This window comes from Bombina bombina, chromosome 5, assembly GCF_027579735.1.
Source record: "Bombina bombina isolate aBomBom1 chromosome 5, aBomBom1.pri, whole genome shotgun sequence".
In the NCBI taxonomy this organism is placed as follows: Eukaryota; Metazoa; Chordata; class Amphibia; order Anura; family Bombinatoridae; genus Bombina; species Bombina bombina.
The window spans coordinates 742,835,298-742,855,697 of NC_069503.1; positions in this window are offsets into that span (position 1 = coordinate 742,835,298).

Consider the following 20,400-nt stretch of genomic DNA (forward strand, 5'->3'; position numbering starts at 1 on the left):
CGACAGGAATGCTAAACTAGCAATGAATATAAATACTGTCTGTTCATTCAAATTATACATTTACATCTCAATATAAATACATCATACAAGCTATTTTATATTCCTCCACTACCTTTTTCATTTTGCCATAAAGAGTACTGTTTATAAAATATGTATGAAGTTTGATTTGCCTTATATTTGTATATAGTTTGGATATACAGAAGTTACCACACTATTTTAATTACTACTTTTTTGCAAAGGGTAAAATAAATCAAAAAACTAATATACAATGCATGTTCATTTAAAGATTAAAGAATTTGGGGCACACAATATGGCACAGGAAAATATCAATTTCAAGTCTAATTTTGTGAGCGTATAATGAGCTCAAGAGTTTATTAAAGTAACATTATACTTCTGGCCTGTGGAACAACTACAGTGTTCCTGGCACCAAGAATTAGTGAGCATTTGAGAAGTTACTGTGATTAGTAGGGACATTTATTTAACAATTCTTAAAAGTAAAAAAAAAAAAAAACGTGATAGCAGTTTAACATTTCAAGTCTAGTTTTATTTCCTTGGATCGTCTATAAATACATATTATTTCCTCCTAAACTGAAATACAAGCAACTGTGTTATCAAGGAAGTTAACATCATGCAGAGCTTCCAATCAGCCCACATACTAAGGCATTCTCACATTTTGGAAATCCTGTCACAATGACTGTCCTGCTGATCTCTCTGGGTTATGAGCATCTTGAAAGTGAATTTGGATCCACCTAGACACAAAAAACACTCTAAATCCATCTTATCATTCTTGGCTGAAAAACACCCAATATGCCGCCCCCATTGTATCTTCATCATGGAGCACCTTCAAATTCACACAATGGTCTCTCTGACTTTGCCAAAGCCTCCAGTGCCAAAATGGCATCCAGGACATTTTTGCATCCTGATATTCCAATAACAGTACTATGTACATGTTACAAACATCCATTTGTTATCCTAGCTCCCCAAAATCTCAAAGTGAGCAAGGTGGTTCCTTTTTTACATGCTAAGTGCTCTACACAGATCATGAATGAAGAACTTGTAACACTGGGTCAATGCCCTCCAGGGTCTGTTTAAAGGAAAAATTCTCACTACATGCTAAAGACTTGCTTTCTACAATAATTTATTTTATTAGACATTAACTATTTTTAGCATATTTTAGCAACTTTTTAAAATAGGATGGAATTTATGTTTAAATATATCTTTATTACGATTTAAATAGGAATCATGAAACATAAATAACTATATCTGCTCCTCTTGTAACCTCTGAAGGGAGGTAGCCTCGAGGACCAATTTACAAAAATAAACAAAGATGAGTATACACAAATTATAATTACAGATATACAACATCATCTTAGCTGAGGTAGCACCAATGTCCAATAATCTTCAGGAGCTGTCTATATGTGCTCCCACTGTATCATTCCTCTGTTGAGCTTAATCTACAGCGAGACTGCCCCTTCCGTATTACAGTCCCACTCTCATTTTCTATATTAACTTATTTCAATAAACTTTTTGGAAACAGATATGCATCCACATTCATGGGTACTGAAATCATAATAATAAAATAAAAATAAAAGGGGGGGAAGGGAAGGGGGGGATGAAGGGGAGATTATGGTAAAATGAAGAATCTATGTTGGGAGGAGTGACGACACAGTCTGCTCAAGTTAACCATCCAACCGATGCTCTCAAGTTGTGTTTTTTGCGATAGCCAGCCAGTCCAGGACCTCGAGGGGTTTGAACAATTACCTTATTTGTCTACCTATCCAGTAGTACCATATCTTGTTGATTACCTCTTTATTATCTAAAGTTCCTGAGGCTAGGTCATACATAGTGTATGTGTGTTGTATTTTATTGCATACTTCTGTCCAAGTGGGGGTACTAGTGGAGATATGGAGATAGTGTGTCTAGATCGTTCTTCGGATTTACATAAAGTTTCAATAACTGTGGGGATATCGGTCCTGGGTTTTTTCAAGTAAGTCTGTATAGCTGAATTCACTTGAAGGTATATATGCCAATGCAGTTTTAACGGGTCTAGTTTTGTCTGTAGCTGGTTATATGACAGTGTTGCCCTGCCCATCACATAGTCTGCCACCCTGTATAAACCCTTATTCTCCCATTTACTAATTTGGGACCATAGGTCACTGGGTAGTATGTATCGAATTGGGATGAACATAGAGTGTTGTGGCAGGAGATTGCATCTAGATCTTGCTCTCCTCCAAAATAGGATGGAATTTAGATGCAAATCTTAGAGATTTTTAAAGTGATTATTTTGACATTTTTGAAGCATAATACATAATTGACTTAGGGAAATTTGCACTTTTTAAATATATATTTTTTACATGATGATAGTTTCACATCTATTACTAAGTGACAGCTTCCTATGTGCTGGTCAGTAGATAATAGCAGCTACTGATGGTGCTGGTCACTTCAACGAGATGGCTGGGAATTGCTGTTGACTATTTCAAACAGCTAATCTTGTAATATCTGGCAACAGAAATGAAAGCCAAAATATGAGCAAGTTAATTTCAAATTTTATTCAAACTAAACTCCAGAAAACCAATACAATGTGCTGAAATTACAAGTAGTAGGTTGTTTTTTTGCCTTGTGTTCACTTTGGGAGTTGTATTTATAGCTTGCACTGGCATGTAAGTAGCAAAAGTACAATAAAATTATTAAAAAATAGAAAAAAAAAAGATGGCCATACATTTTCCTGATCACAACATGTAATAAAAAAACTAATAATAGAAAAGAAAATAATAATAATGTGTATGTTACAAGGTTTAAATCAATACATTTTAAATATACAAACATTAGTTATAGGTGAAAGCGTACATCCAGAGAGATAACACATAAAAATGAATGTCTAGTAAAAAAAAGTGACATATTAATTATTAACTGTTACTTCAGTGATCTTCTAGTGACCTTTTTTAAAAAAAACCCTGTTGCTAAACTCCTTAAAGGGACATTAAACACTATGGGGTCAATTTATCAAAGTGTCAATCTCAGTGCATTCGCCGGCGTCAATACGCTCACCAGACATCGCTGACGCAGATCTAAATACGATACCCTTATTTATCAAAAAAGCCATCAAAGACACATGCGTCAAGTACGGTGTGAAGAACATCGGACTGTTGTTAACTAACAGTCATCGATGTCACGGTTATTCAGGTTTTTCCCAACTTTATTTATACCATTTCATTACTCTCCATGAACAAGCACATTTCTCTAAAGTTAATCTTTTACTTTTCAATGGTTAATGTCCAAGAAATAGATTGAGTTATACCTCAACAAACAATATCTCATAGAAAGTTATTTTTACATCGATTTGTTATATGATACTTTCACAGAAATGAATGTGTATTTGTATTTCTAGGAGTCATATTTTTTATTTATTTATTTAATTCTTATTAATGCTTGAATTTGTAGATATATCCTTGCACATACTTGTATGTATGTATGTATGTATATATATATATATATATATATATATATATATATATATAGTGACCTGGGATCTTGGAAACACACAGTCCTCAAAGCTGGTCTGGCAAAAACAGGCAAAATAAACATAAACAAAACAAAAGAGGCTTGCTCCACTGAGCACTTACTAACAAGTACAACTGTCTGCACTAAGTAGCTTTTCACAAAAGTAATATTGCACAGACCTTTCAAACTTTGTCCTTTAGATATAATTCCTCTCAGTCTCTCAGGAGAGTGTTTGCAGTTTTCCTTTACTGCTGGAAAAAATCTACCTCTCAAACCCTGACTGGGGATTTTATTAGCACCTGCTGTCAATTACCATATGCAGGTGAGTAGACAGAATTCCTGGAGTCAGACAGAATTCCTGGACTGGACTTTTTGACATAATGTGCTACCTGCAAACTGCGGGGTGGAGCACTGGCCCACCCTACTCTCCAAATACTCCACCCCAGGGACCCAGAAATAAATCACATATTTTCTCTATGTGGCAAACAAACATAACAATTCTCCCTGGGGTTGTCAGACCATAACCCGCACTGCAGCACTTTTGAGGGAATATAGACACCTTCCATTACTATGCCTTGGGTTCTGTCACACATCCTCCCCGCCAGCTCAGACCTAGTGGGGTGAGCGACCATGGCCAAAAGCGTATGCATACGTGAAAGGCCATCAGCATTACCCTGTTTACTTCCTGCCCTGTGTTCTACTGAGAAGAGATAGGGTTGCAAACTAAGGAACCAGCGTGTAACTCTACTATTATTATCCTTATTTTGACTCATCCATTTGAGAGGTGCATGATCAGTAACTAGTCTAAATTTTCTGCCCAACAAATAATATTTGAGAGTTTCAACAGCCCATTTAATTGCTAGACAGATCGAATAGTTCTTTTCTCTAGGTTGAAGTTTACGGCTCAGGTATAGTATTGGGTGCTCTTCACTTTGACTTTCCTGGGAAAGCACTGCTCCAAGCCCTACATCAGAGGCATCCGTCTGTAAAACAAACTCCTTTGAAAAATCAGGGGTGACTAACACTGGTTGTCTACAGATGGCTTCCTTGAGATTTTGAAATGCCTGTTCAGCTTCAGAGGACCATTTCACTATTACTGGAGCTTTTGCTTTAGTGAGGTCAGTTAAAGGACCTGCTATAGTAGCAAAGTTGGAGATAAACCTTCTGTAGTAGCCAACAAGCCCAAGAAATGTTCTGACCTGTTTCTTCGTCATAGGTCGTGGCCAATTGCTTATGGCTTCAACTTTAGCAAGTTGTGGCTTTACTATTCCTCTTCCAATGGAATAGCCAAGATACTTGGCCTCCTCCAAGCCAATGGTACATTTACTCGGATTTGCTGTCAGACCGGCATTTCTTATGGAATTAAGGACAGCTTGCACTTTTGGCAAGTGAGACTCCCAATCTTCGCTATGTATGACCACGTCATCTAAGTAAGCTGCAGCATAATGAGCATGTGGCCTTAAGATCCGGTCCATCATTCTTTGAAATGTTGCTGGAGCACCATGTAGGCCAAAAGGTAACACCTTGTATTGGAAGAGCCCATCTGGAGTAGAGAAGGCAGTCTTTTCCTTTGCCCGTCCTGTAAGCGGCACTTGCCAATAACCTTTGGTCAAATCCAATGTGGTAAGGTACCTGGCTCTCCCGAGTCTCTCCACAAGTTCATCAACCCTTGGCATGGGGTATGCATCAAACTTGGATATTGCATTCAGCTTCCGGTAATCATTACAAAACCTGATTGTGCCATCAGGCTTTGGTACAAGCACAATTGGGCTACTCCAGTCACTTTGGGATTCTTCAATTACCCCAAGGTCCAGCATTTTCTTTACTTCCAATTTGATTGCTTCCCTCCGGGCTTCAGGTATTCTATATGGCTTTAGATTTATCCTTTTTCCCGGTTCAGTGACAATGTCATGCTCTATTATCGTAGAAAACATCTTTATTTAATCTGATGAAGTCTGTTACCTCCCTCTTCTGGTGGATAGTCAGGGTTTCTGAGATATTGACTACGGGTTCATGCTCCTCCATTGTAGGGAGGTCTGCTGTTTTTATAGCCACAAGTGTTTCTCTTTCTTTCCACGGTTTAAGTAAATTCACATGGTAAATCTGTACCTCCTTTCGCCTCCCAGGCTGTCTTACTTTGTAATTTACTTCCCCCACTCTGTCAATGACTTCATATGGCCCATGCCATGTTGCCAAAAATTTGTTCTCTACAGTGGGAACCAGGACTAGTACTCTGTCTCCTGGATTAAACACACGAACCCTGGCATTTCTATTATAGCTCTTCTGCTGGTGCTGTTGGGCATTTTCCATGTGTTCTCTAACTATGGGCATAATGGCTGTCATCCGATCCTGCATCTGAGTTATATGTTCAATCACACTTCTGTGAGGGGTTGACTCCTGTTCCCAAGTCTCCTTAGCTATGTCTAGCAACCCTCTGGGGTGTCTTCCATACAAAAGTTCAAAGGGCGAAAACCCAGTAGAAGCTTGAGGGACCTCTCGGATGGAAAACATTAAATAAGGCAAAAGGAAATCCCAGTTTTTTCCATCTTTATCAATTACTTTTTTGAGCATAGCCTTTAGTGTTTTATTAAATCGCTCTACCAGACCATCAGTTTGTGGGTGATATACGGATGTTTTCAGATGCTTTATATGAAGAAGATTACACAACTCCTTTGTAATTCTCGACATAAATGGAGTGCCTTGGTCTGTTAATATTTCTTTGGGAATCCCAACACGGCTGAACATTAACATTAACTCCTTAGCAATTGCTTTTGCTGAAGTAGTACGCATGGGTATTGCCTCAGGGTAACGTGTAGCATAGTCTACTATTACCAATATATACTGGTGCCCCCTTGCAGACTTTACAAGAGGACCCACAAAATCCATACCAATGCGTTCAAATGGGACCTCAATTATGGGTAAGGGCACCAAGGGGCTACGGTATGCTGTAAGAGGGGCAGTTAATTGGCATTCAGGACAAGAAGAACAATAATTTGTGATAGATGCCATTACACCTGGCCAATAAAACCTCCTAAGAATTCTCTCTCTGGTTTTTTCAATCCCCAAGTGCCCCCCAAGTATGTGGCTATGTGCCAGATTTAATACAGTGTGTCGATATGCCTGGGGTACTAACAGCTGTTTGACAGACTCCTTTTTCCCAACTCTGTACAATAAATCATTTTCCACTTCAAAGTATGGATAGGTGAGTGCTTTATCAGTATTAATGAGGGTGCCATTTCTTACGGAAATATAGTTTCTAGCCGCAGCTAAAGTTGGATCCTCCCATTGTGCAGCCCTAAAGTTACTTGGGCTAACCTCTAGGTCAGTTATTTCTACATCAGGTTCAGATATATTAGATTGACCTGTATTATTCTGTTCAGTATTACCTCCAACCAGGGTTTCCATAGGGGTTGAGTGTTTCCCTCTAGCAGGAGTTATTTTGTCTAAGTCATCCCCCAATAAATCAGAAAAGGGAAAGTCACAAACAGCGCCCTCTACTGAATCCGGTGAATTTTCCTCAGCAGCATCCCATAGATTCAAAAAATGGGGAAAATCTCTGCCTATTATCATTTCATGGACTAATTTATCCACTAAACCAACTCTATGATTTATAGGGCCATTTTGAGTTTCAATAAGTACTTTAGCAGTTGGATACTTGTGTATGTCCCCATGGACACAATCAATATCTAGGTTCTGGTAATTATCAATAGGAGTATTTCTCAACAGACCCCTGTCTATGAGCGTAACCATGCTACCAGAGTCCAACAAAGCTTTAATTTCATTTCCCTCCACCCTTACAGTGCACCAAGGGTGGCCATTTAAACAATCATTTTTGGTAATTACATATACTGAGTGAGAGTACAATGAATAATTGTCTCTCATATTGCCAACATTACATTCCATAGCAACATCATTCTCAGGGCAGTCCTTTGCAAAATGTCCATACTCTTTACATTGAAAACATTTAATATTAGCATTTGACAACATCTTTGAGGCTATTGTGGACCCTTCCTGCCTCACAAAACTCTTGTCCCTTGCTGTAATGTCTCTCGGGTTGTAAAAACCCATCTGCTCCTCCCGATACCCCCTTTTCCCCGGAACAGTCTTACCCAATTTACTGGGACTCTGGATCTTCGGGGTTCTAGGTCTTTCCTGGTAGGGGATTTGTAGAAACTCTCCGGCAGTCAAATAGCGTTCCACCAGGGCAACTAGACCGTCAGCAGTTTTAGGTTCACTCTGGCTGACCCACCGCCGCAGGGAAACAGGCAATCCTCGCAGGAACCGGTCCATCACGAGCTGTTCCACAATGTGACTAGCTGAGTTGACCTCTGGCTGTAGCCATTTCCTGGCAAGATGTATCAAGTCAAACATCTGTGACCGCACAGCTTTGTCTTGACTGTAAGTCCAGGAGTGAAATCGCTGGGCCCTTACTGCTGCCGTTACTCCCAGGCGGGCCAAGATTTCTGTTTTTAGCTTTTTATAGTCACTGGCCTGCTCAGGCTCCAAATCATAATATGCCTTCTGAGGTTCTCCACTCAGAAATGGCGCAAGGAGACTTGCCCATTCAGACGCAGGCCACCCTTCTCTTTCGGCTGTCCTTTCAAAAGCCATCAGGTAAGCCTCCACATCATCTGTAGCCACCATCTTTTGCAAATAGTTACTCACTCTCAGAGTCTTAGAACTGTGTGGAATTTCTGCAGCACACCTGCCCAGTCTTTCAGATAGGCCTCGAATCTCCTGCTGCATGGTACGGGTGATATTCTGCTGTTCCTCTCTTTGTGTTAATACTAGTTTTTGTAGCACTGCAATATTTTCTTGCTGGCTGGCAGTAGCTTGCTGCTGTGTGGCAGTGGCCTGTTGCTGTGAGGCCGTAGCCTGTAGTAAAGCCTTTACAAATTCCTCCATTTTAAGTGTGGTATTGTTTCCTTAACAGACTATCAGTGTGTTGCCCGCATTCTCCACCATATGTGACCTGGGATCTTGGAAACACACAGTCCTCAAAGCTGGAAACACCACACAAGGTTGTAGCTTTATAAAATACAGTCTGTTTATTATCAGGTCTGGCAAAAACAGGCAAAATAAACATAAACAAAACAAAAGAGGCTTGCTCCACTGAGCACTTACTAACAAGTACAACTGTCTGCACTAAGTAGCTTTTCACAAAAGTAATATTGCACAGACCTTTCAAACTTTGTCCTTTAGATATAATTCCTCTCAGTCTCTCAGGAGAGTGTTTGCAGTTTTCCTTTACTGCTGGAAAAAATCTACCTCTCAAACCCTGACTGGGGATTTTATTAGCACCTGCTGTCAATTACCATATGCAGGTGAGTAGCTAGCTGAGTCAGACAGAATTCCTGGACTGGACTTTTTGACATAATGTGCTACCTGCAAACTGCGGGGTGGAGCACTGGCCCACCCTACTCTCCAAATACTCCACCCCAGGGACCCAGAAATAAATCACATATTTTCTCTATGTGGCAAACAAACATAACAATTCTCCCTGGGGTTGTCAGGCCATAACCCGCACTGCAGCACTTTTGAGGGAATATAGACACCTTCCATTACTATGCCTTGGGTTCTGTCACAATATATATATACAGTATATATATATATATATATATATATATATATATATATGTGTGTGTGTGTGTGTGTGTTATGTTCCTTTTTATGTTCTAAACAATGTTGTCTGTCATATCTCTGTGTATTTATACCACTATATGTATATATTGTAAATTATTTATACCTCAACAAACAATATCTCATAGAAAGTTATTTTTATATTAATTTGTTTTACAAAAAAATCTGTTGTTTGATACTTTCACATAAATTGATGTGTATTTGTATTTCCAGAAGTCATGATATGCTTTTATCTCATGTTTTTACATGTCCCTAAATTCCTTTTTTTGTTCTAAACAATGTTGTCTTTCATATCTCTGTGTTTATTTATACCACTATATATATATATATATATATATATATATAGTGCAAATGTATTATTATTCTGAGCAGGAATAATTGCAAATATAACATGTAATCAGGGTATCCTATGTATATGTATTTGCAATCAATGGATATTTTAAGAGCTGAGCCAGTTTTCTCTCTGAACCTGTGTAACCCCTCCGGATTGCAATCTAGTTTTAAAAAACACCCCTTCACAGGTGTTATAAAATGGGATGGCATATAAGATGACATTTCTTACTGAAAAAAAAATTCAAAAAAAGGAAGAAATACACTGAAAATAGCATGCCAGTAAAGAAGTGATTTTAATTTCTGCTTTATCTGAATCATGATAGTTTAATGTTAGGTGGGCTATCCCTTTGAGCTATCAGTTTAAGATTATATTGAATCAAATATCAATTCCAATTTTAAAATCCTTGTCTAAAATATTACACTGTGTGTCCTAATGTCAGCATCAATGTTTATCTTTAATTCTAAATTCACATATATGTACTTTCAAAGTATAATACACAATGTAACAAATAGAACCTACAAGTTCTGATAAGTGATCAATGACACAAGTATCAAGCATTTTGTTTTGTTAATGATAGTTTAAAATGTATATTTGAATCAGATTGGCTGATGTCATAAATCATGTGATTAACAAGAAATTAAATCACATCTGACCTAATCTAAACATAATTACCAAACATATTTAACCCTTACTCTCCCTGTGTGAAGAGACACACCTCATTAAAAACAAAAGCAGCAAGTTGCCATATATATAAAAATGCCCAAAATCAGTCCCTTTTTTGAATTCTTATCAAGTTCATATTAAATATCAAATCAGTTATATTGAATACTACAGGAGCCCCAACACGTTGCTCACTGTATTAAAAGGTACCTGTTACCTATCTTGTGTGCCACCTGTGTGTTCTATTATTAGTATTTTGTCCTGGACCTTTGGAAAGGGGGGCCCTTCAGGTGTGCACCATAATTTTTTCCTTGCATGTATGGATTGGTTATTAATGTGAAGTGCTAATTCCTTTTGTGTTACATGAACTGTGTCCTTTTATGGAATACAGCACCACTAAGTGGAAACTATTTGGAGTGATTTTAGTAGTAACAGTACCTACCTTGGTTACAAAATGGCCTGTGAAACAGGCATGTTCTCTTATACAGATGAAGAAGCAGCATGGATTGCCACCCTCACAGTGGGATATATGGAATTCCTGTCAGCTCCTGACAAAGACTTAAAAATCTATAGTTGGAGAGATTGATGAGGAGACAAGTCAATCTACAGCTGCATGCATCAACACTTGCAGAGTATTATAAAGTTAAATGTATTCCCCATGACATGAGATCTCCACTCCAACCCACCTTCTTCTCAGACAACACCTAGTTCTGCACAAAGTATCAGCAGATTCTGAATAAAAATTCTATGGACTTAATCATATTAAATATTGAATTCTCCAATAGAGAACTGCAGTAACTTACCTGGAAAAACGAATCACAGAAGAACAAACTGCAGGATACCGTAGGGGAATCAGAGTTCTAGCACATCTATAAAGAGGTTGAAGAAGGGGTTAATACCTCTAAAAATGAAATAGAGGAGCTCAAAAGACGCAAATTCAAGTGTGATGAACATGACTATACCTCTGGCAGCGTGTACAGATGAAACTGCCCACGTAGACGTCCAACCAATGTTGGCCCGAGGTGGATGGCCTCACGCTTACGTCAGCAGAAGGGGACGGATAGTGAAGCTAAATTGAGTACCAATAGCTCCGGATCAGGTCGCACAACTATCACAAGCAGCCAGCATCTACTTTTTTAGCAAAATCGATGGAGACAGGTGCCCGAAGAGAAAGACCAGAGGTGGTGGGAGACTGAGGAGGAGGAATGGGGACACGCCAGAAAACGAAGCACAGACAAAAGAGGTAAATGTTATCAATTTATCCTCTAAAGAACTTAACAAAGATGAAATTGATGTACTTAATATGGGTTTGTCATTCTGCCCTACTGAACACCCTGACTCGTTTACCATCCTGACTGATCTGACTCATTTCTTCAGGGGACTGCACCTCCAAGCATTTTTTAACAACCCCAACAAACAATTTACACCACACCACAGACTGTGCATAATGATGACAATAGGGCCCCCTGTGATGTGTCCCCTCATGGACTGAGATATAAAAGTTTATTTAACCACACTGGAGACAATGTGGCTGTGGAAACCTTCATAAAAATGGTAGAAACAGACTTTAGGAAACTTATCAGTACAAGTAAAAAAAACCTCACACAACCTAACCAGCAATTAATACCAGGCCTTAAAAACCTTACAAGATAACATAGATTTCACCATCAAGCCCGCCGACAAGGGTGGGGTGGTGGTGGTAACGGACACAGCCAAATATAAACAGGAGATATTGCAACAGCTTGAGGATACCAATGTATATGTAAAATTGGACTGTGACATTTGTAAATGCTTGATTAGGATTCTGGATTTAGGCCTGTTTACATAACATGCTAACTAGAAAATTGTCAGAAAGTTTTTAATCTCATTAAGAAAAACTGGCCTTTACTTAAGGAAGCTTGTCCCTAAATAGAGGAGTTTCAAACTATCCCTACAGTGGCATATCATAGGGGCAATACTATAGGCAAAAGACTGGTACATGCTATGCCCCGCCAAGATACCCAGTTGAAATCTAGACAAAAATTATTTGGCACACCTAAGAATGGCACCTTTCGATGTTTGAGCTGTGCCCAATGTAGCAGTGTTATTAGAGGGGGCATTATTTCACACCCATACACTGGCAAAAATTCCTGGTCAAAGGGTATTATACATTCAACCTATGTGGTCTATGTGTTAAAGTGCCATGTGGGCTATTATATGTAGGAGAGATGACCCAGGGGGTCAAGGACCATATATGCCAGCATAAATCTACTATTAGAAATGATAAAACTGCCCACCTTCCAGTTCCTGCTCATTTTATAGAAAAAGGCCATCAGGCCAGCCAACTTAGATATATGGTCATAGACCATGCCCCCAGATGTATAAGATGGGGCAATAGAGCCAATGACCTCCTGTATTGGGAGGCTAGGTGGATCTGGAGATTGGAAACTATGTACCCTAAGGGACTCAATAGAGAGTTTGACCTGCTTCCTTTTATATAAATATTATACATTATACATTTGCTTTTGTAGTATTCAATATAACTAATTTGATATTTAATATGCACTTGATAAGGATTTAAAATAGGTACTGATTTGGTGCATTTCTTTATATATGGCAACTTGTTGCTTTTGTTTTAAATGAGGTGTGTCTCTTCACACAGGGAGAGTAAGGGTTAAATATGTTTGGTAATTATGTTTAGATAAGGTCAGATGTGATTTCATTTCTTGTTAACCCCTCCCCTTGACATGTGATTGGTCACCTCAGTTTTAAGCATTCTCTATAAATGTTGTTTGTAATTCACTTGTTATTAGCTTGATAAAGGGGCAGGAGCCCCAAAACATTGCTCACTGTATTAAAAGGTACCTGTTACCTATCTTGTGTGCCACCTGTGTGTTCTGTTATTAGTATTTAGTCCTGGACCTTTTGGAAAGGAGGGCCCTTCAGGTGTGCCCCAGAGGTTTTCCCTGCATTGTATGAATTGGATATTAATGTGAAGTGCTAATTCCTTTGTGTTTGTCATAAATCATGTGATTATGCATATTCTATTCAAAAGTGGTTAAATAATTCACTAGTGTGTGGGTTGTTTAGGAGTTTGCGTCATAATTTGTGCGAAAAGTGTTGCGTCAAATTTGGGGCTAAGTGGAGAGTGTGACTTGTATTACATGGCTTAAGCATGGTGCACATAGATTTTTCCCAAAAAAGTAAGTTAGCTATATTATGTTGTGTATTTATTTCATTTTTATCTCTATATCTATTAGTACGACAAGTTTGGGGCAAAACTTTTCAACAAATTTGTAGAAATATTGTCCCCTTGCTTTGTAATGAGAGACAAATTTGTAGCATAATCCATAAGTAGTAATGTCTCATTTTTATCCCTATATCTACTAGTGCACCAAATGTCGAGCAATAATATTGGTTGATTTAGAAATGGTATACAATTTTAATAGAGTTTCTAATTTACTTTTATTATGTAATATACTTCATTCTCTTGCAGCATCAAACTTAAGCTTTCTGTGTTTTCAGACTCCCATTGAGTTCTATGGAATCCACAACCTCAATTTAAGGAGTTGAATGGGAATTCGAAACATCTGTAATGATACAAGCATCGATCTGTGTCGGATTGAGATTGCAGGATCGTATTTTACATCACAAATTTCAACATTTGCCGATCTTGATGCTTTGATAACTATGACGGATCAATCTCGCGACAAATACGGCGTGGAATTCAAGTGTATTATCAGTTGATGCTTTGATATATTGACCCCCAAGGGCCAGATTACGAGTGGATCGCTAATAAGATATGAGCGAGTGATAAGGGGTTTATCGTGAGTTTTTGCGCCAGTGGCATATTTAGGTTTCGTGCTGCCCTAGACACTCAAAATGATGCTGCCCCCACCTCTTTTTAGGCCTATTTTATCCTTTTTTTTTTTTCTCTCAGAATTTTAAATACCTTTTTTTTTTTAAAACACAAACAGACTGGCAGTTAAAAAATCCACATAGTGTAATATATATATATATATATATATATATATATATGAACATCAAAGAAAAGACATCCAGCGAACCAACTTGAAAACAAAAACTTCTTCTTTATTTATCTTCAGGTACAAAAATCCACACTTCAACATAAAATAGAAATAGCTTGTGTCCTCAGATTAAGCCGTAGCCGGTCTTACGCGTTTCGGCTTAGAAATGCCTTAATCATAGACCATACTGCTGCATCCGGCGTTAACCCAGTGTAGGATCGGATAGAGTAGAAGCTAGTTCCCATCTGGCTATATATATATATATACAGTATATATAAACTGGCGTAGATAGGAAGGCACACTCCAATAAGCAAACACCCTGGTGCACTGCTGTAAATAGTATACAGAGAGTCCCAAGGATCCCACGCACCACAAATGCGTATTAGGAACCCCAAAGTAGACACATTAAACAAGGATTTGTATCCAAATAGATTTTAATGGAAATGCAACAAAGCCAAATCCAAACGTTTCGGCTCACAACAGAGCCTTTTTCAATGGAGGCCATGCAGACTTAATAGCTAATACATATCTTACTCCTTATATATCCACTACCAATCCAAATATTGCCAGCAGCTGTGAGCCATCATCCCCAGGCATCCGGTCACCATGCGGTGGAACATGCACGTAACCTCGGCACAAGCGTGTGCCGTCATCAGACATCGTCCACACCTTCTCAGTGCAACGTAACCGTTACCATAGTAGAGAAGGAAGCTAAACACAGCTCTGTAACAAGCAAAGGGACCACAGATGACTGACTTGAAGGATCACAGCAGCTGGCCTATCCTGTAAATACAACACCTAAACATGGCCTCAGTGTTGAAATCGAGAGGCCTGCCTTCAGGAAATGTCTCGCCACTGGCTGGTCTGACCGACCCTTATCCAGTGCCTGTCGTATAGCTGACTTGTGATTTGGAAGTATTTCGCGGAAAGAGGTCACCGTTTTGCCTTAAAGTGGCGAGACACCGTTTTGCCTACATAGTGGCGAGACATTTCCTGAAGGCAAGCCACTCAATTTCAACACTGAGGGCTATGTTAATTGAGCAGATCCCACGCCCTAAAAGGGTGGTGACAGAGGACTGGATCTATTACAGTGTGAGTCAAGATGGATATTTTTACTTGACACAACATACCCAAAAGGACTTAATATGAATATTGATTTCACTTGCTGTTATTGCTAGTGACACTCATGATGGTTATCACACGTGTTGTTTCTACCAACTCCTTGCAACACGGAGCTTATATGCTCAGTAAGTGCCATTCTGTAGAATGATATACAGGAATCTGACGTCCTAGTGACTATGGACGCCGTGAGCCTGTATACCGTCATTCCCCATACACATGGTATGGATATTTTGAGATTGATGCTGACCAATAATGATTTCTATGTGGGACCTCCAGTAGAGTTCCTGTTGCACTTGGTGGAATTCTGTCTGGAGAGAAACTTCTTCCGTTTTGAAAATGATTATTTTCTTCAGACAATGGGCATGGCGATGGGGTCTAATATGGCCCCATCATATGCCAATGTCTACATGGCTATGTATGAAAGGTTGAATATTTCCTCCAGGCAGAATCCCATCAAGCTATATCGTCATTATATCGATGATGTCTTTTTGATTTGGCATGACACTGTTGATAATCTACACCAGTGGTATAATAATCTGAACTCTCTGCAGTCCACGATAAGGTTTAAGATGGAACATGATACGGAGCTCATACACTTCTTGGATCTGGAGATTTATAAGCCTAGGGTAGATGATAGGTATGTGTTCCACACTACTGGTGGCCCTCATTTTACAATGGTCCAATTTACACCGTTTCAGAATAACAACAATCTTTTTCCAGTCATGTGACTGCTATTGAAAAGCATTGAGAAGCAGTGCATTTATTAAAATAGCCAGTAGGTGGAGCTGTCCGCTAGTGTTGCAGCAAAGCCAAGCAAGCTGAAATTAATCAGTTTAACCAGACCTGAGCTATTTAGCAGATTTCAAAGGAACAAGATCTTCCTGTCTATAAATCAGTCCAGATTGGAATGCATAGAAAGAACTGTTTGCAGAAAAATGCAAGTGAAGTCTGTGTTGTATTTATTATTATTTTATTAGATTATTTTATTAGATTTATAATGCTCTTTAGCATTTAAAGTCTTCATTTCAAAGCTTTAAAAATAATGTATTTGGTGTTACTTATGACAATTTTGAGAGGGGCCTGGAACCTATCTCCCTCACTTCCCATTGACTTACATTATAAACTGGGTTTCAATTTACAACGTTTTCGATTTACAATCATTCCTTCTGGAACCTAACCCCAGCGTAAACTGAGGGCTACCTGTACTTTTTTTTAAAAAGAAAACTGATAAAAATTCGATTTTACTCTACAGCATCTATCACCCTAGGTTTCAACAAGGTGGGGTCAGTTCCTCGCAGCTCCTGAGGGTCGTGCGTAATAACACGGATAACCATCACAAGATGAATCAACTGAAGGAAATGTCCTCAAGCTTCTTACAACGTGGATATCCCCAGAATCTAATCACTGAACAGTGTAAAAGAGCGCAAGCCTGGACTCAGGATAGTCTCACTACACGAAGAAATACCACCACAAATGATAAACGATTGAATTTCATTATGACCTATACACCAGGTATTAAAGTCCTCTCTTCTACTATTAAAGAAAATTGGAATATCATATCAGAGGACAACGGTCTTCCTTTTTATCAGACTCCAGCACAGAGGTTGGTGTACAAGCGAGCAAGTAATCTACGGAACCTGTTGGTGATTAATGACCCCACTCACTGTTATGAAAAACAAACATGGTTACCCAGAGGAAAACTTGGTTGCTTCTGCTGTGGGAGTTGTGTAACATGTAACATTTTACTTACTGAGAATGCATTTAATCATCTGCATACCAACAAGAGATATAACATCAGGCACAGGCTCACCTGCACATCCGATTTCATAATATACATTATCATCTGTCCATGCTCAATTTACTATGTAGGCAAAACGGTGACCTCTTTCCGCGAAAGACTTGCAATTCGCAAGTCAGCTATACGACAGGCAGTGGATAAGGGTCGGTCAGACCAGCCAGTGGCGAGACATTTCCTGATGGCAGGCCACTCGATTTCAACACTGAGGGCCATGTTAATTGACCAGATCCCACGCCCTAAAAGGAGTGGTGACAGAGGAATGGCTCTATTACGGCGTGAGTCAAGATGGATATTTTTACTTGACACAAATATTCCCAAAAGGACTTAATGCGAATATTGATTTTGCTTGCTGTTATCTCTAGTGACACTCATGATGGTTATCACACGTGTTGTTTCTACCAACTCCTTGCAACACGGAGCTTATATGCTCAGTAAGTGCCATTCTGTAGAATGATATACAGGAATCTGACGTCCTAGTGACTATGGATGTCGTGAGCCTGTATACCGTCATCCCCATACACATGGTATGGATATGTTGAGATTGATGCTCACCAATAATGATTTCTATCTGGGACCTCAAGTAGAGTTCCTGTTGCACTTGGTGGAATTCTGTCTGGAGAGAAACTTCTTCCGTTTTGAAAATGATTATTTTCTTCAGACAATGGGCATGGCGATGGGGTCTAATATGGCCCCATCATATGCCAATGTCTATATGGCTATGTATGAAAGGTTGAATATTTTCTCCAGGCAGAATCCCATCAAGCTATATCATTGTTATATCGATGATGTCTTTTTGATTTGGCATGACACTGTTGATAATCTACACCAGTGGTATAATAATCTGAACTCTGCAGTCCACAATAAGGTTTAAGATGGAACATGATATGGAGCTCATACACTTCTTGGACCTGGAGATTTATAAGCCTAGGGTAGATGATAGGTATGTGTTCCACACTACTGGTGGCCCTCGTTTTACAACTGTTCAATTTACACCATTTCAGAATAACAACCTTTTTTTTGCAGTCATGTGACTGCTATTGAAAAGCATTGAGAAGCAGTGCATTTATTAAAATAGCCAGTAGGTGGAGCTGTCCGCTTGTGTTGCAGCAAAGCCAAGCAAGCTGAAATTAATCAGTTTAACCAGACCTGAGCTATTGAGCAGATTTCAAAGGAACAAGATCTTCCTGTCTATAAATCAGTCCAGATTGGAATGCATAGAAAGAACTGTTTGCAGAAAAATGCTGTTTAGCATTTAAAGTCTTCATTTCAAAGCTTTAAAAAAAATGTATTAGGTGTTACTTGTGACAATTTTGAGAGGGGTCTGGAACCTATCTCCCTCACTTCCCATTGACTTACATTCATTGACTTACATTATAAACTGGGTTTCAATTTACAACGGTTTCGATTTACAACCATTCCTTCTGGAACCTAACCCCGGCGTAAACTGAGGGCTACCTGTACTTTTTTTCAAAAGAAAACTCATAAAAATTCGATTTTACACTACAGCAGATATCACCCTAGGTTTCAACGAGATGGGGTCAGTTCCTCGCAGCTCCTGAGGGTCGTGCGTAATAACACGGATAACCATCACAAGATGAATCAACTGAAGGAAATGTCCTCAAGCTTCTTACAACGTGGATATCCCCAGAATCTAATCACGGAACAGTGTAAAAGGCCGCAAGCCTGGACTCAGGATAGTCTCACTACACGAGGACATACCACCACAAATGATAAACGATTGAATTTCATTACGACCTATACACCAGGTACTAAAGTCCTCTCTTCTACTATTAAAGAAAATTGGAATATCATATCAGAGGACAACGGTCTTCCTTTTTATCAGACTCCAGCACAGAGGTTGGTGTACAAGCGAGCAAGTAATCTACGGAACCTGTTGGTGATTAATGACCCCACTTACTGTTATGAAAAACAAACATGATTACCCAGAGGAAAACTTGGTTGCTTCCGCTGTGGGAGTTGTGTAACATGTAACAATTTACTTATTGGGAATACATTTAATCATCAGCATACCAACAAGAGATATAACATCAGGCACAGGCTCACCTGCACATCCGATTTCATAATATACATTATCATCTGTCCATGCTCATTTTACTATGTAGGCAAAACGGTGACCTCTTTCCGCGAAAGACTTGCAAATCACAAGTCAGCTATATGACAGGCAGTGGATAAGGGTTGGTCAGACCAGCCAGACATTTCCTGATGGCAGGCCACTCGATTTCAACACTGAGGGCCATGTTAATTGACCAGATCCCATGCCCTAAAAGGGGTGGTGATAGAGGACTTGCTCTATTACGGCGTGAGTCAAGATGGATATTTTTACTTGACACAAGTATTCTCAAAAGGACTTAATGCGAATATTGATTTTGCTTGCTGTTATCGCTAGTGACACTAATGATGGTTATCACACGTGTTGTTTCTACCAACTCCTTGCAACACAGAGCTTATATGCTCAGTAAGTGCCAATCTGTAGACAGGGTAATATATTGGGTATAGCCTTGACAATTATATACTTATTATTATAATTGGATCTTAATACGTTTAAGTTGATCATATTTATCATTAGTAACTAATAGCTCTCATAGTCTGTATTATGACACCTTCTTGATACCATTGTGTATAGATGGTGACATTATCTCCAGACTTGCTTTTGCTTATTTTGTAACCAATAGAGGTTTATATTTATTCTAGGACGTTTCACATAATCCCTTGTATGATAATGACTGGGGTATTATAATTGAGAATATTAGGGCACTTTGATACCTGCGTGTATAGATGGTGCCATTAATATCACTGTTTTATTACTGATGTATTTAGTTTAGGTGTTGTATTTACAGGATAGGCCAGTTGCTATGAATGATCTTTCAAGTCAGTCATCTGTGGTCCCTTTGCTTGTTACGGAGCTGTGTTTAGCTTCCTTCGTTACCATGGTAACAGTTACGTTGCACTGAGAAGGTGTGGACGATGTCTGATGACGGCACACGCTTGTGCCAAGGTTACGTGCATGTTCCACCGCATGGTGACTGGATGCCTGGGGATGATGGCTCACAGCTGCTGGCAATATTTGGATTGGTGGTGGGTATATAAGGAGTAAGATATGTATTAGCTATTAAGTCTGCACGGCCTCCATTGAAAAAGGCTCTGTTGTGAGCCGAAACGTTTGGATTGGGGTTTTTTGCATTTCCATTAAAAGCTATTTGGATACAAATCATTGTTTAATGCGCCTGCTTTGGGGTTCATAATACGCATTTGTGGTGCGTGGGATCCTTGGGACTCTCTCTCTCTCCCTCTCTCTCTCTCTCTCTCTCTCTCTCTCT